This window comes from Labeo rohita, chromosome 11 (genome assembly GCF_022985175.1).
Source record: "Labeo rohita strain BAU-BD-2019 chromosome 11, IGBB_LRoh.1.0, whole genome shotgun sequence".
NCBI lineage: Eukaryota > Metazoa > Chordata > Actinopteri > Cypriniformes > Cyprinidae > Labeo > Labeo rohita.
The window spans coordinates 10,226,766-10,244,316 of NC_066879.1; the positions used below are offsets into that span (position 1 = coordinate 10,226,766).

The 17,551-nt window shown below is 36.0% G+C and overlaps 1 protein-coding gene across 2 annotated transcripts in view; it reads left to right on the forward strand.

Annotated features, from left to right (window-relative positions):
- The window catches only part of phactr3b (phosphatase and actin regulator 3b), a 70,398-nt gene that overhangs the window by 39,851 nt on the left and 12,996 nt on the right, over positions 1-17,551 (forward strand). The window lies entirely within an intron of this gene.

Below are 17,551 nucleotides of genomic sequence, written 5' to 3' on the forward strand. Positions count from 1 at the left end.
ATTGCTTATCATACAGAAGTAAACAAAAATGCTAAAGACCCACTGTTGACCCATACCTTACACCTTAACCCACCCTTAAACCTACCCATACCACCAAACCTCTCCCTAACTTTACCCATATCCCACCTCAACGGCAGCAAAAGTGTTCTGCAATACAATATGAACACAATAAGTACATTGTGCTTATTTTTTTTTAAGTAAATACCTTTTAATGTAAAGGCCACCTCATATAAAATGGGAGTAGTGAAGGGATACTTTTTAAAATAACGCTTTGACTTAAAAACAACAATTTAGTCATTGTTAACCCTTAGGTTTTCATGGAACACAAAACTGGATATTTTTTAATTGAATAATTGTTATGTTGCAATATATGACATTGATGAGTGCTTTCAGATTCAGTTTAGGTGTTGTATCTGTCATGGTCTGTTAGGTGTTTTTTAGGCATCAGTTTAATATCCATGCAGTGCATACGTACTGTATATACAGTACCTACAGCACATACTAACTGCACTTCAACCAGTAGGGGGGAGTTATAACATTCCTTTCTGTTATTTTGTGGAACACAATACAATGATCACAGACTAATATTGCCACCCTTGGTTTTCTGTAGTATTTGAGTCAATGGACTGAGATTAGCTCTGCAAAACCTTGATTCTCTAGTCAGTGAACCATTTTTGTGTTTATTTTGAGGTGTGCTTTGGATCATTGTTGTGTTAGAAGATTCAGCTATGCCCAAATTAGGCTTCCTGAGTCAGTCAGCTGTTGATTTAACATGTACTGGTACCATGTCTCCTGGCAAGCAGTACGGGGGCCTTTGAATGAAAAATACACTCCACAATATAAGAGATCCATCAGTATACTAAACAGGAGATGAGGTACTTTTTAGCAGTGTGACCTTCTGTCCATGCCAAATCCATTCCTAGTTTTGGTCTCATTTGTCATTTCACTACAGAAACCAGTTGCACTGAAAGTTCCACTAACAGTTGGCTAATTTGTTGGTTAAAAACAAATTGTGGTTATGTAGGTGGCATCTAATGGTAGTTTTGGAGATTTTCTGACCCCAAGACCAAGTAATGTTTGCAGTTCTTCTGTGATCCTTGCAAATATTTTTATGCTGCGAAAAATGATCTAAGAAAATATGTGTTCAAATGAATCAGTTGAAAAACAGACATTGGTTTGGGTTTTACTAAAGGTAAACAGTTTAGATATTTAAGGGTGTTACAGATTTTGCGTAGAGCAGGAGTCAGATAAACCTCTTTTTTATCTGGCTCCACAGAAAGCTTTACGCTAGCTTTTAGGGTAGCCAGATGTCCTGTGTTTCCTGGGAAATACAGGACTATCCCATGCAAAACAGGACATCTGCTTACTGTAAGAGGTTTGAAAGCCATTTCATTTATAAAGAAAACAATCAACACAGACTTTGTAAGTCTGTTAATTCTTACAGCAGTAATTCATGTTTGTCGTGCAGTGGTATTTTTTATTCTCACTTTGAATTTCATTGTTTTCTCGCCACAAAGTTGGAATCCTGTGTTTTCTGATAAAGGTTGCATAAGCCCAAGAAATAAGACCACATTAAGGTATCCTCATGAGATGGGCTCATTTATCATTTATGTTTCTTGCTTAAGTTGCTTAAGTCATTAACTGGTTATGCCTCCTCAGTGACTGGGTAATAAACAGCAATTTCTGCCGTGCCCTCTTGGTTCCAGTGTATCTCTCCTTAGCTGTGATTATAAGTGAACCAATACAATATTAATGAGAACATTGTGTGTAATCCCAATGGCTGTAAATAACTGGAGAGTTGCTGTAGTAAGAAGATTGTAGCAAAGACTGCTAACCAGCCACTGTCTAATGGATGCTTCTACTAAGCAACTGCTTGCTCATTTAAAGTTGGGCTGATTTTTCTAACCATGCTTTCTCTATATGCTCAAATCACACATGCACATTGATTTTGTTTTGCATTAATTAGCTGTTTCACAAGGAAGCAATACTGATCCTGGGTGTTGTTTTGCAGTCAAACAAGCAACGGATAAGGATGAATAGATTTACAAAACTCTAGTTTAAAAGAATATAAAGATGCATTTAAGATACATTTTATAGCTTACAACAGAGAAGTAGCGCAGGAATGAGATAAAGGTGATACTTTGAAAGGCTACTTAAAAGGCACATGCAGCATAAGGAGTGTTGGGGAAAGTTATTTTTTGAAGTGAAACCCAGGTATTAAGGCTTGCATGGCTAATATAACATAAGTGATGTCTCTTACTGAATTATGTAGTAGAAAACCCATGAGAAATGTATGTTTTTTTTTAAAAATCCACATTGTTTTATACATATTCTGGACTATGGAGGGCACCATTATTTCAGTGATGCGCTCGGTGGCAATGTTTGCACTCAGTGAGCTACTGGTGCAACCCACTGCCTATGATTATATCCATCGTCACCTGTAAGCTCTTTCAGTAGCTGTGGTCATTGCATCAGTATTTTATTTTCCAAGTTGTGTTGTTCGGTAAATATACCAACATGTACCACCAGTATAGCTGGTGCATTCATTTCATGTCATCGAAATAATCACGCCCCCCCCATATAAAATGATGTGGATTTTACATAAAATATAATATAACATAAAACTTTAATGGTTTTTTTACTACATTCAGTAAGAGACATTGTTTACATTATATTAAGCCATACAAGTCTTAATACCTGGGGTTCCCTTTAAATGTAATGCATTACAATATTTCTTTACTCCCTAAAAAGTAACTAATTGCGTTAGTTACTTTTTATGGAAAGTACTGTGTTTAGTTACTTTTGTGTTATGGTACCGTGCTTCATGTTCACATTTAGTCTAGAACTACAGTAACAATCATGCACTGTAAAAAAAAAATCAGTAAAATATACGGTAAAAAAGGGCAGCTGTGGTTGCCGGAATTTTAGAGTAAAAATATGCTAGCAGTGTTTTCACTTAAATTTACAGGTAAATACCATCATTTCATTAACTGATACAATGTTAATGTACCAACCTATTGAAGTACTGAAATCTGTTTTGTACCTTTATAATACACTAACCACCAAAAGCAGGTGGTGATGAGAAAATTACATGATGAGCAAAAGCTCATCACAAACAGCTTTTAAATATTAACATATATAAAAGTTGTCATTCACATAAACACTAAATACCATCATGGTAACACACATAAAACTGAAACAATGCAATAAGCATTAATTTAACAACTGATAAGAAAAAAAAAAATCATTGCCATTAAATTCATTGTCATTTTTTACAGTGTATTTTGACAACGCATCTGCACTTACTCCCAATTTCTCTCAACGTGAGGACATGAGAGCTGTCAGTCAATAAATGGGAAAACAAAGTAACTGGTGTTACTTATTTGAAAAAGTAACTCAGATGTTTTTACTGGAAATTAAAAAAGTAATGCATACTTTACAAGTTACTTGAAAAAAATAGTCAGATTGCATAACTCGCGTTACTTGTAATGTGTTACCCCTGTGACTTAAGTCAGCGAAGTCTCCCCTGTGTAAATCGGTGGGATTATTTTATCCGTCGTATTGACTACTAGGTAATTGTCATTACATAGTTTAGGTAAGTAACTAGGGCTGAAAAGACTTTTCTGATAGCACTGAAAAAAAAAAAAAAAGGCCAACAAATATTTTTGTTGTTAACTAGTCATTTGGTCTCATTTAACCTGCAATAATACAGTTTGACCAGTGTGGCACTACAGCAAGACTGTAATTCAGCCCTTCCATATGCGATCCAATAGAAAAAGACAAGCTTATGTGTGCAAATGAAGTAAACAAAACTAAACAAAAAATGCTGCCATGTGCGAAAGCTGGACATACTTACAGAGTAATTATTTTTCGTTCTTCATTTAGGGATAAAAAGAAAATTGACATACTCAAGCAGTGGTTTACTGTTAGCAAACATCCTGACACTGCTGAGAGCAGTGTTTAGATTAATATGTAAATAGTATATGCAGTGCACTTTACTAGCAATATCAAAATAAACACACAACAAACGACAGCAGTGAGAAAACAACAGTTAAGAAAGCATCTAATTAAAGTGATGTGGATGTGTTTGCATGTGATCAGCAATTGCCACTCTAGTAGTCACGTCACTTTTATTTATATAGCGCTTTATGTAAGCAATCCGCTTTGCATTGTGCCTAACAACGCCCTTCAGCCGTGATTTATTCACACTACAGCACGACCTCTCGTACCTTATTGCTTTTATAAAACGGTTACCACACAATAAAAAAAAAAATATTAAAACCAAAAATTTCTGTATTGATATGTTACTCTTTTGAAGTAAGTTTGTTAAATGCTGTCCTTCCGCTAAAAAATTGTGCCTGACAGCAAGAGTAAACCGCAAGAGAATGTTCTGATGTATGGCTCATAGCCGTGCTTTATGGTGAATAAAACACAGCTGCTGACAAATCAGAATCGAGGAATGGTACTAATCATTTTATAAGCAGCTTTACAGTGTTAAACATCAAAAACAGTGTCAGTGTCACTTTCAGTTACAATTACAACTTGATTTTCTGTTATAAAGCAGTTCTATATGTATATAAATATGCATAGAATATGTTTAACACAACATACGGATGACAAAAGCTGAATAATCGATTAAGGCCTACTGATTAATCAGTGAAATAATAGACAGTATTTTGATTCATTATTATAATAATCTTTAAATTATTTGATTTAAAATAATAATGTGTTGCAGCCCTGGTACGGACGCGCATTTCCTGAACAAGACATATGATTTGTGACCATAGATCACAAAACCAGTCGTAAGGGTTATTTTTTCAAAATTAAGATTTATACATCATATGAAAGCTGAATAAATAAGCTTTTCATTGATGTATAGTTTGTTAGGATAGTATATTTGGCCGAGATACAACTATTTAAAAATCTGGAATCTGAGGGTGCAAAAAAATCAAAATATTGAGAAAATCACCTTTAAAGTTCTTCAAATAATGTTCTTAACAATGTATATTACTTATCAAAAATTAAGTTTTTATATATTTACAGTAGGAATTTTACAAAATATCTTAATGGAACATGATCTTTACTTAATATCCTAATGATTTTTGCCATAAAAGGAAAATCAATAATTTTGACCCATACAGTGTATTTTTGGCTATTGCTACAAATAAACCCCAGCGACTTAAGACTGGTTTTGTGGTCCAGGGTCACATTTGAGGTATCATTCATGCCTGTAGTACAAAGAGTGATAGCAGTTTGTTCAGTTGCTTAAAGAAGTAGTTCACTTCCAGAACAAAAATTTACAGAAGTACCGACTGAATCATGCCTGTAGTACATTCATGCCTGTAGTACAAACAGTGATAGCAGTTTGTTCAGTTGCTTAAAGGAGTAGTTCACTTCCAGAACAAAAATTTACAGATAATTTACTCACCCCGTTATCATCAAAGATGTTCACGCCTTTCTTTCTTCATTTAAGAAATTATGTTTTTTAAGGAAAATATTTCAGGAATTATCTCTATATGGAGACTTCAGTGGTGCCTGTGAGTTTGAACGACAAAAATGCAGTTTCAATGCAGCATCAAAGGGCTTTTAACGATCCCAGTCGGAAAACTCCTATTTCATTTTCTTCTCCAACTTCAAAATCATTGTACATTGCTGTTTTACCTTTTTTTGTAAAGGCTGTTTGACCTTCACAGGCTGTTTGTACTTCAGTCGGTACTTCTGCAGCGGTGTAGGATGATTTTAAAGTTGGAGGAAAAAATAAGATGAGTTTTTCAACATACCCTAACTGTATTGACCCGGATTTCGCAGAGTACGCCTGCGCATGGCAGAGCTAGACAAGACGAGCATTTGAAGTTAAAAAGTATATATTTCTTTTATTTTTTTAGAATATGACAGATTGTTTCACTAAATAAGACACTTATTTCTCCACTGGGATTGTTTAGAGCCCTTTGAAGCTACATTTAAACTGCATTTTGGACATTCAAACTCAGGGGCACCATTGAAGTCCACTATATGAAGATAGTTCCTAAAATGTTTTCCTCAAAAAATATAATTTCTTTACGAATGAAGAAAGACAGGCATGAACATCTTGGATGACAACAGGATGAGTACATTATCTGTACATGTTTATTCTGGACAATATCATGCATGCAACTTTCAGTCCTGCCCCAAATATTAGAGTAGTATTGTGAAGTCAAATTAATGTTTCCAGATAAAACTCCTGACAACTTAGTGACTTTAAGCTATTGTCTAAGCCCATGTCTACTGAATTGCAGTGGTGTGTAATTAGTATGTACTAATTACACATGGAGCGATGATTGGTTAACCCTGTGTCTAGAGGCTCAGCAGAGGTCTCACCTTCCTCTGACATTTCTCTCTTGTGCTCCACATAAGAGGTTTCGGAGGAAAAGCACCCTTGTGTCGTGTGATGTCACACATTTTCTACGTAAACACACCCACAATATTTCACACTTTTGTGACAAATTTGTCAGTAATAAGAAGGATGTTGTTCTTTTTTAGGTTCAAATCACAGCTAACATCATTAATTATATATTAGAATCAGAAGATGTTCTGGGAAATTCAGTGATCAGCTAAATGTCAATAGTCGTATATAATCTTTAGTCCCTTTTTGACAATGTATTGTTAAAATCTGAATGTGCAGAACTGAAATGTTGCCTATATAAACATGGTTCGGCTAAAAGGTTACATGTCATGTTGTTACAGGTGTAAGTATACAGGGAACCCCTCTGGAGTTTGTGTGCAAGTTCAATCTCCTCTGAGTCGCTCTTGGATGGGTAACTCACACCCCACCGGGGGTTTGAGATGGGCTGCACACAAACAGCTTATGTAAGGCCTCCGCTTACACAACTAAGCGTTTGCAGATCGATTGTGGACACAATTGTGAGGATGAACTCTAGTGAGGTGTTAAGAGAAACGGATCCCAGGTCAGATCATGCCTCAGGATGTTAAGATTTCATATTGATGCGTGTGTGTCAGAACCCCTGAACTCTGTCACTGTACACAATCAGGACATGATGGGGTGCAGATGATGTTTGTTTGGGCGTGTTGTGACGTTTAGAGTGATCACTTTCAACAATAATGATTCAGCAACTAGATTTTCTTTTTTTGAAAAAGTGATTGCGTGTGAAAAACTCACAGCTGCAATGCTAGAGTATTCTGAACGATTGCTGAATGGTCAACAAACTGTATGATCTGAGGTAACACTTGAAGACATTCAGTCTTTCAAAGTTGCCTTCATTTATAGTAGGCAAACTAAGTTAAACATTGACTAACTAAACGGTTTTACTTTTGTCTCAAGTGAAAATTGTACTTTGATATAACAGCTAATTTAGCTATCACTAAAATGACAAATTTGTCAGTAATAAGAAGGATGTTGTTTTTTTTAAGAAAAAAATCACTGCTAACACCATTAATTATATAAGGCTATTAAGAATCTGAGATCAGAAGATGTTCTGTGAAATTCAGTGATCAGCTAAATGTCAGTTGTCATTTGTAAACTTTAGTCCAAAGTATAAACATACGAAAATTGAACAGATAATAAGAAACAGATAAAAATAATAAATGTCCTAGATCTAGCAGGGATCTGTGGGGAAGTTAAATACAAAAATTAGAGTTGAAGTGCATACTATGTATAATTTATTCATTAATTGTCTGTTAAGCATTAGCCTGTGTATTAATGTATGTAATGTATTAATTATGTAATGTATTAATTATAAAGCGTTGTACTATGTAATGTATTAATTATAAAGCGTTACTAAGAAAACCAAACTTTTTTTATACTGGGGTTCTCTGGGTTGGGGATCCATGGATCTGTAAATGTTGAAAACCCCTTAACTAGATTAATGTTTCGCATATAGAAAGATATGTGGAGATGCTTGGGTGACGAGATATGAAGGGAACTTTATGACGATGTTTAATTACTCTGATGGTGTTACAGAATGAAACTTAAGAAACCGGTGTGTAATGAAAGCATGTGATCAGCTCTCATGACCCATGCGCTCAGCAGTGAGTCAGACTGTGAGAAGCAGAAAGTCCACATCAGAGCAGATCCAGAGTGGACCGGCTGGCTGTGTAACTGGAGCCCTGCAAGCGAGTTGGGTAAACACAGGTGCCGGCTCCCCCTCTCGTAATGACAGCAGGGGAGCCGTGTGTACCATACACTTTGTGTCGTTTGTCCAGTGCTGGGAAATCATCTTTAACAAGAATGACTGGTCAACAGAAACCTGATGCCCTAATTTTCAGCAAAAGCCAAACATGCTGCTCTGACCAATTTGTTCTGGGTACCAAGAGGAAGCTCTTATTGCTGTGAGGTTGTTGTTTAATAGCTCAGCAGACTTGGGATCTTAATTACGTTCATTTGAGTATCGATCATTTGGCCTTGGAAGAATTTGATGAATTTTAGTGAATCTGACGTACAGACTCTTCAAGAGATGGGTAGAATTTACACAAAATTTCCATTTGCTCTTCTAATACTATCTAGGCAAAACAATTGAGAGATCTCACTTTCAATTTTCAATCCTTTGAGTACACTTTGATACAGTACCGAACAGCTTATACTGACCTGTATTTCCACGTAGCTGGTGGAAACAAAGAACTGCAAATTTATCTTTGGTTATGGTGGAAGCACTTTTGCACCATCTGATCCATCTGATCCAACTTGATTAACAGAGTCATTGAAATTTCACAGCACAAAAAAAAATTCGATTTAAATTAAAAGCTCAATTTAGGCCTTGTGCACACTGCACACTAATACGTTTTCATTTGAAAACACTTCTTTTTTTCCTCCATTTTGGCTTTCCATTCACACCAAGATGGCGTTTTTGTCAAGGAAAACTGAACTTTTTTGTGTTGTGGTGTGCACTGTAAAAATGTAGGCTTTTGAAAACGATGACACATGTTTAGTCATATGACGCATATTGTACCAATAGATATCTATGTTTGTACTGGTATTGTGCTTGTTGTGTAATATTCACTTTCACACTGTTACTAAAGATATGTTACTTTATGCACTCTTCATATTAGAGTCCTAAAAAGATGACAGAATGTTTAGTCACAGTTGCTGTCCTGCAGCAAAACATGAGGGCAGTTGCGTTTTAGATCAAACATATAATGGTGAGTGACCGCGACTTGGACACATCAGTGAATGATGAGATATTTCCATAAATAAAATGATCCTGCCAGAAGAATTTTATGAAAACTTATGGCTGTTCTGTCTGTATCAACCCAGTGAGCTTTTATGAGGTTTTACACATGCACAGTAAGGTGAATTTAATTTTTTTTTCTGACATTTCAGCGTGGATGAGAACGTTTGGAAAACACTTGAAAACGCTAGCGTGAACAGCGAGCGTTTTGAAAAGAAAACACTGTTTTTAAATGTGTCTGGATTAATGTAGACATAGTCCTACAGTGTTAACATTAGTATACAAAAGGTAAAATTTAAATCCATGCGATGAAACAGAGTTGATGATGTGGTCTATCCATAAATCATAGTCAGTACTTGTGTGTTTATCCTAAAGTACTGTAACTGCTAACAAAAATAAGAAGGAACAAAATTACAATCATACGTGATGCATATGTCATAAAAGGACTTCTGGTAATGTCCTTTTATTATTTGACAGTAAATTATAACATGGCCCATATTTTTACTTACAAACTACATATTTTTAACAATAATTAACAGTAAAATTACTCTACATGGATTTTCTTGTTGAGTATGATTTGGATTTTAAAAAGTAATTATATGTTCCTCCATGTTCCTCTAAGTAATTGATACTTTTTACTTCTCAAAACCATGCATTTGAAATTGTTTAAAATTATTTTTCAGAATTTTTCACTATATGGCAAGGTATATTGAGGTGCTGGATTTTATTTACTGTGCTTCTATCTGTAAGCCAACAACATGCTAATAGGAAGCATTCAGGAGGAAATGCACTGTACCACATTTGCGCTTATTCATTAAAAACCTTTCATACAGTGGAATTATGCTATGCCATGTGTATTTAAATCATTGTGGTAAGCAGGAAAATTAGTTGTTTCTGTGCAGAAATACTTTCTAGGCATCTAGGTAAATATGTCAATATTTTTATAGACTATAGGTGACTTGATTACGAAAGTTTGCCTGCTTTCAGCTAACAGATTTTTATTTTTTTTTTTATTTTTTGTAGTGTTTCACAGCAATCATGGCAGTAATTGTTAATATGATCAGTTTTATAAAGAAGACAAATATCAGACATATATTCATATGCATGTGCAGTTGAGTCAGGGAGTCAAAACAAACAAACAAACAAAATCTTTCATTTATTTTAAGTACTAATTTAACTTAAATTAAATAGTTATATTCAAGAAAATAGCCACCATTCAAGAAAATTACTACTACTTTAACTAAAATGAAAAAGAAGGCAGAATATATAAAAATAAATTTATTAAACAAACAAACAACAACAACAACAACAACAAAAACTAAAATAGTATATCAAGGATGCTAAAATAAGTTGAGTGCACTTTTGGAGCTAGATTTACTTACAGCTTGCGCCAGTGCAAACTGTCTTTTGGCGTTAAAATAGTACTATCAGGATTTACTAAAGACGTACAGTGAAGAAGTAGCATGAAAAGGCATAGACACCGTTATTTTTGCGCCTGACTTTACTAAATATACATTTGTAGGAGTTTCCCTTTCAGACGCAAAATTTATGGGAGGAGAGTATTCAAATCAATCACGCAACATGATTTACTAAGTTTTCGCTCATCAAATTACTGGTATTTGCAGCATTATTTAACGCCCAAAAAAAGCATGTCTTAAAGCAGGCGATAATTTGCACTGTTTTTGGTAGATTACGCTGGTCATTATGGAAATGATCAGGCTGCCTCTTTGTTCTTTAACGTGCGCTTTGTCAGTAAATCACATGCAGAATTTTCCCCTCCCATTGGCGCTTTTATGGAATTATGCTCTAATACTAATTTGCAATGTTTAGTATATCTGGCCCCTGATATTTTAAAAAGACAGTTTATATGTCTGTATGGCATTGGTACAGTGATAATGTCTAGTCTCAGTGATGGAAGGACAATTCTCAAAATGAAAATATACAGCTTCCTAATTTGCTCTTTATATCCGTTATTTAATAAGTGGCTAGACAGTCTGACACTTGCACTACTGCTTAAATAGAGTATACATGGTCCATTATTAAAGCTAGGAGTACTACTGTACGTTTTGTTGTTATATTATGTAACAGATTTTGCTGTGGCCTGGTTAGGAAATAAACCTCTGTCTGGTTGTTTGAATCAGTTGACATAAGCTTATCATTCTTTGTTGTATAACTTCTCTTTGTACGTGCTCTTGTGTAACACTGTTTTCTGCACATCAGCATCTGAATTGTGCCAGACTGCGCCAAGTGCAGAGCAGTGGGTTGGCCAGGAAGGGGGATCCCTCGCTGGTGCTATTTTTAGCCTGCTGCATTGTCAGTCGCACTGAAAAACCGCAGCAGGACTCCTGATCAATCCTCTACGTCACTGTTGCTACCTCTAGGAGGGAAGAGATTGCATTCGGCCCCCTCACAGCCCGCCATGCTGCCACTTTCCAATCCCATCCTGTCATAGTAACCCACTGTTCCCCATCGACCTTGGCTTGCCATAACGATCTTACGTCGTGCCTGCAACTTGTCTCGGCGGCAGATCCTTGAGCCCCTTCTGGGATGACCTTACTATCAATAGTCCTTCTCAAACAGTGATGCCCAAAGGACTCCTGCTGTGGCTAAATATAGACAGGCGAGCTGATGAATTATGCATGGCCAAACTCACAGACCTCAGCGCTCCCCTCCCCTCACCTCATCGCACGTCCTCCGCAAACGCAGAGCAGAGCTCGTGATGGAGACATGGAGAATATGACAGCTGGCTGTTTAACGTACAGTGCTGCATGTTCGTTTTGTAGCGATGGCTCGGTGCTAAAATAACAAGACGCCCACTCACAGATGCTCCACAAAACCACAGCCAGCTTCACACTTAGATTTCGATTAGGGCACCAGCTTTGATTGTCAGCGCTCCATTCTGTTGATACAACAGTTATAAAAATAGCCCAGACCTGTAAAACTGCAACTGATTGAAAGATGGGTGACCATGAATTTAAATTGTGTTATTATTTCTTTAAAGCAGTTAACAGTAACCATTTCTGTCAAGGTAAAAATCACAGTAAAACTTAATGCACTGTATACGCTATTGTTATTGGATGCAAAATTCACTTTTACATGAAGACGGAGAGGATTCCTTTAGTTTTTAAAGGGAATGCGCCCCACGATCTACCTAAATGTGTCTATGTTTGCACAAATTATTCATGATCCAGCTTTACCTACAGAAGAAGTGAGTAAAAGTGTTTTTATGAATTTTTGCAAATCACCTTTCCTAATAATGTGCTAGTTAGCAAGTTTTGCAGCTAATGTTTACAGTCTCAAGAGAACTGCTCATCACCCTATGGAACAGAGGGGCGGAGTGACCAGAGCTCATCACCATTTAAAGGGCCAAGCACTGAAATGGCTTGCTGTGAACAGAGCTGTTTTGACAAGGTGAAAAGGGTGTTGTTGTACACTACCATTAAGAAATTTGAACCAAAGTATGTTATAGACTTTTCATTAAGACGCTAAAGAATCATATCAACTTGTGGAAAATGGGCATCCATTGCCCCCTTTAAAAATAAAGGGGTGTTTCACAGTGTTGCCAAAGAAGAACCATTTTGGGTTCCCTTGGGGGTTTTTTTTAGTGAACAATTAATAAAGAAACCTTTTTTTTCCCAAGTGTAAAGAGCATTTTAAAGGAATATTTCACCCCAAAAGATTTGGAGAAGATTTGGAGAATTACCACATGGGAGAATGAGAATAATAAGGCTATCTCCAAGGTAAAAGTAAATCTCCTGTTGCCCTCTCACCTCAAAATCCACAGACATGTTTGTTATAATGCTGTTTTGGACTGTTACGGCTTGTAAAGTATACATCATGTGTGTATATTTCTCTCCTGATGCAGACTAGATTACTTTTTTACTGGAGGAAGCGTTTTATGGATTATGGACTCATCTTTTATTCAGAAGCAACGGTTTATAGTTATTAACATCTTAATGATGGATTTGTTTCTTACAAACACACAGCTTTTGACTTGACAAGATGTTAATTGATGGACTGGAGTGATGTGGATTACTTGTGGATTGTTATGTTTTTATCAGCTGTTTGGACTCTCATTTTGACAGCACCCATTCACTGCAGAGCATCCGTTGGTGAGCAAGTAACGTAATGCTACATTTCTTCAAATCTGATGAAGAAACAAACTCATCTTAGATGGATTGTAGCAGTTGCTGAGGTTGTGCAACTTTTCAGCAAATTTTAATTTTTAGGTGAACTGTTCGTTTAATAGTCCCAATATTTATTTATTTTTTTTCCTCTATTAAAAGGAGTCCACTTCCAGAACAGCAACTTACCCAAGATGTTCATGTCTTTCTTTCTACAGTCGTAAAAAAAAGTATGATTTTTGAGGAAAACATTTCAGGATTTTTCTCCATATAATGGACTGATATGGTGCCCCGAGTTTGAACTTCCAAAATGCAGTTTAAATGCGGCTTCAAACGATCCCAAACGATCGCGTAACGATCAGTTATTTTCATAAAAATAATACAATTCATATACTTTTTAATGTCAAATGCTCGTCTTGTCTTGCTCTCCCTGAACTCTGTGTATTCTGGCTCAAGATAGTTAGGGTATGTTGAAAAACTCTGATCATATTTTCTCCCTCAACTTCAAATTGTCCTATATTGTGGTGAGAATTCATAAGCAGATGAATATAGAGCTATCTTGTCCTCATAAATTCCTTTTGATCAGAAAGGACAGCATAATACGGTTCTTTGGAGTACTGCTTCATTGTGTAACTGTTACATCTCTCATATCGCTCTGTACGCTCTTTCTTTTTGCATAATAAAATAATTTCATCCCCAATAAATATTTCACTCACATTTAGTTATTTATTTATTTGCCAAGCAGCTTAACATCAGGTCCTGGTCACTCTTTTAGGGTGAAATGATCAGCAGATTGGACATTATACCTTACATAATCTTAATATAATTTATTTTTAAAGTTGAATAATTTACTAATTATATTTAAAAAAGGCTGAAATCAGATAGCCTGTTTAGCTCCCAATGTTTGCCCCCAAGTATTTTGAGAATGCCAAGTGTTCAACTCTGAAAACTGAAATGACTTGTAAAGAAAAAATCAGCATGATCTGACTATAAATTGACATCCATCACATGAATGTCATGCTGTAGTGCACAATGCAGAGGAATATATAGCCTGGAATAGTTCCTTCTTCCAGAAAACACCCAATGTAGAAACCCAGTCAGTTGCTATTTATAGAAGGAACAATTTATAGCCCAGATCACGACTCACGACTCAGACTCCAGTTCAGTGCACGTTGGGCTCATTACCCTCTCCACAGCATTCAATGGCAGCTGGAGTTGCTTAGCAACAGTGGCCAGTCAGTAGTGGCTCGATGTGTTTTTTGTTTCTGGTGGCAGTGTAGGGGAGTCTTTCTTTTAGCTGCTAAAATATTAATCGAGGCTCCTCAGGAATCTGTACAGTACAACCTACAAACCAAGGCACAATTTCTACCTTCAAGGCAGAAACAAAACATTCAGTACAAAGATATGATACACTTCACGATGTACATGTTCCCACAGTGGTCAGGTGTAGCGCTGAACGACAGTTTTACAATAGAATGCACGTTTGCACATGTGGCTCTGCCTCATTAGTGTTGTTGATGACATGGGAGTGAACAGAATTTTGACATTACATGTACAAAACGTGAACGGAGCAGCTTGATCTCCCGGTGCAATGCTAAAGTGTTCTGGATGCGTGTTCTGGGTTGCTAGGGTGTTCTGGGTAGTTGCTATGTGCTTGCTTATTGAGGGAAGACAAAAGAGCAACTCCCAAGTGATAATCTAGTATCTACTGTAGATATTGTTAGACTGTGGATTTTTTTTTCACCTGTTTTATTGCAGTCAGGTGGAAGTCAATAAGTCTAATTATCAACATCTTTACCGTGACAGAAGTAATTTTCAACCACTTTAAGGAAGGGCATCCAATTATAGTAATTCTGTCTAAAAATAGTAGTAATTTTAAAAATGCAGAAATCAAATTACTGATAGACTTGTGCTAATCTTGAATCAACTGCTCCAGTGATCATAAAGAGAGCGGTCTCAGATTTTTTTTTTCCTTTTCTTTTTTTTTCCACTTTCTGTAGATAAAATAGTCACAATATAGGCAACAGACGGTTTTCATGCTTCTAATAGGAACAGTGTGAAGTTGATTGTTTAGTCACTGGTTTGATTTAGCAATGCATAATCAGCAGTAAGACACTTAAAGTTTTTATGCGCTAAAAACGTCTTTGTTTACCAAACAGCAATATAGTTATTGTGACTGATGGACAGATATGAGTTGTTCAGAACTCCTCCTTGATTACATATGACGGTGATGCATATTAAAGGGATAGTTTATTAATTGTCATTAATTACTCACCCTTATGTCCCCTGATAGCAACACATACATCACGGATACGTCTATTTGACGTCTACATTTACATCTGCAAGACATATTTTTTAGAATGTTTGAGTGTAATAGGACATTTCCTATCAGATGTCAAATAGACATGTATTAGATGTTTATGATTTGGAATGTATGTAAAACTGACATCTTACAGATGTTTGTCAGATGTTTGTACACAGCAGATGCTTTCCAGATCAAGTGATCTTTAACAGACATCTTGCAGATGCATATGTGTTATCTGGGCCATTCCAAACCCGAAAGACCTTCGTTCATCTTCACAACACAAATTAAGATATTTTTGATGAAATCCAAGAGCTTTCCCTGATAGCACACCTACATCACACAGACGTCTATTTGATGTCTGCATTTATATCTGCAAGACGTATTTTTTAGAGTGCTGGCTCATCTGCAAGATGTCTATAGGACGTTTCCTATCAGATGTCAAATAGATGTTCATTCAGTGTCATTAAGATGTTTATGATTTAGAATGTGTATAAAACTGACATCTTACAGACCTCTGTCAGATGTTTGTACACAGCAGATGCTTTCCAGATTAAGAAATCTTTACCAGACATCTTGCAGATGTACTGGGTTCTGACCCTGCATAGACAGCAATGCAACTACCATGTTCAAGGCCCAGAAAGGTTGTAAGGACATCAATAAAATAGTCCATGTGTCAGCAGTGGTTCAACCATAATTTTATGAAGCTACGGGAATACTTTTTATGTGCAAAGAAAACAAAACAAAACAAAACATTATTCAACAATTTCTACTCTTCAGCATCTTTGGTGCACTAGAGTACCACAATGCATGCGTTGCACCATCTTTGCAAGATGAGAGGAATGTACACGCATACTTGCATTTTTATGATTTTTGTTTATGAGAGTACCATGATGCATGCGTGTGCATTCCTCTGCTTGCACGAATAAACTGTTGAATAACAGTGTTATTTTTTGTTTTCTTATAAAAGCTCTCAGATTTCAGAAAAGGTCAGAAAGGTTTCACATTTTATCAAAAATATCTTAATTTGTGTTCTGAAGATGAACAAAGGTCTTACGGGTTTGGAACAGCATGAAGGTGAGTAATTAATTAAACAGTAATTAAACAGAATTTTTGGGTGTACTAAACGTTTAAGGGTGAATTAGTGGAAACCGTAATGTCTCCATTGTCCCGATTTCAAATAGAAGAGAACAATTTATATTTTAAACTCGGATATTTCTGAGTTCTGGTTACATAGTTATTTTTTATTTCTGAAATTTGTATTATGTTTTCTATTGTAGAGTAACCTTTCACATGTGTAAATATCAAGAACATTTTGATTCTCATGATTTCATGACCCATTAAAACTCACATCAGACTCTTTGGCAACCAGCTAGTTTTTACTTAGGACAAACGATCATATCTTTATTGACATTTTTTAAAACCCTAAATCCATGTACCTTATTTCGACATTTGCCAAAGAATCTGAATTTTTCATCTGCAAAATCTGGTCTTTATTTTTATTTTTATGTTTTGAAGTTGCTTACTCTTACTTAGAACAAAAGACGTTGTTCAGTACAGAGTAGTGAGTGATTTTCTGCTTTTATTTTATTGTTTGGGTCATATTAACAGCATTCACAGACATAACCGACTGTGTTTTTGCAACTTTGCATGTTTTTAACATAAACTTGTATGTGAAAGAGAACTAGTACTCACTTATGTGTGACAGCCGTTTCCTGATCGTGTGCTTCAGATGTGTGCATTCAGAAAAATATGTATCAGAAATTTAAACTGATGTGGCTTTAAAAGCCTGATTTCAGTGCAGTATACATGATAATCAAAACCAAACAGATGTTTTTTAGCAAAGACCTGAAATAGGAGCTGAAATAGTTTATCTCTGTTCTGGAAAAGAGGACGGGGAGCAGCAGCTCATTTGCATTTAAAGAGGCATGCACTATAACAGCCTGTTCCTTCTTCCTGCTTTA